General features: G+C 36.1%; 1 non-coding gene across 1 annotated transcript; it reads left to right on the top strand.

Moving 5' to 3' along the window:
• Window positions 1-574: 574 nt before the first annotated feature.
• Window positions 575-646, top strand: Trnad-guc. Its single transcript has one exon. It is a non-coding gene; the product is annotated as a tRNA-Asp (tRNA).
• Window positions 647-859: the final 213 nt, after the last annotated feature.

Below are 859 nucleotides of genomic sequence, written 5' to 3'. Positions count from 1 at the left end.
GAATGGCCTATTCCTGTCTGATAGCTCAACAGGAGCGTAATGCATGACTTAGTAAATGGATAGTTTTGAATTCTTGCTGCATAGGAGATCACCAAATTATGAAAAGTATGTATGTAGGTGCATTATACGTGAAATCATCTAGAAAATAATTCCAATATATGAAGTTTATTGCAGTAACTGGTGTTCATGTTCATCACATAGGAGACCAGGTCCGATTTCTTGCCAGGGCGGCACTTTTTTCCAAATTTTATAATAGCCACACATTAAAGAACGAGAACGGAGATCGAATAGCAAATTAAGAACATTCACATACAAACACATACACACACATATATATACACACCCATATATACATACACACATATATATGTACACACACGCACACACGCGCGCGCACACACACTCAAATTATGCAAAGAGCTCATCTTGATAAGCATTTTTATTTCAAAAGAAGCTCTATCATTATTCTTTATGTGTGTATTTGCTTGTATGTGTGCATAAATAATGAGATCATCCCAAAATAAGGGTTTCATTATATTTGGCCTTCGAAAACTTATGATTATTAGAAACCAATTCCTCGGTAGTATAGTGGTTAGTATCCCCGCCTGTCACGCGGGAGACCGGGGTTCGATTCCCCGCCGGGGAGGAAATCTTTTATTGTAACAGCCAAAACTTACACAAAAAGAGAAAGAAAATACATTGGGAATTATGGATGAAAATCACATAGAGGATTATTTCCAATAACTAAGATTTTTTTTATTGGAAACAATCGACTAATTGCATGTGTGAATTGGCTCTTATCAAATCATTCAGAATAAACTTGAGGGAGAGAGTTAGTGAGGAATATGAAGAAAACATT

The sequence above is a fragment of the Penaeus chinensis genome, chromosome 38 (assembly GCF_019202785.1).
Source record: "Penaeus chinensis breed Huanghai No. 1 chromosome 38, ASM1920278v2, whole genome shotgun sequence".
In the NCBI taxonomy this organism is placed as follows: Eukaryota; Metazoa; Arthropoda; class Malacostraca; order Decapoda; family Penaeidae; genus Penaeus; species Penaeus chinensis.
The sequence above is the reverse complement of the archived record's forward strand: the minus strand, read 5'-3'. Positions and strand labels throughout refer to the sequence as shown.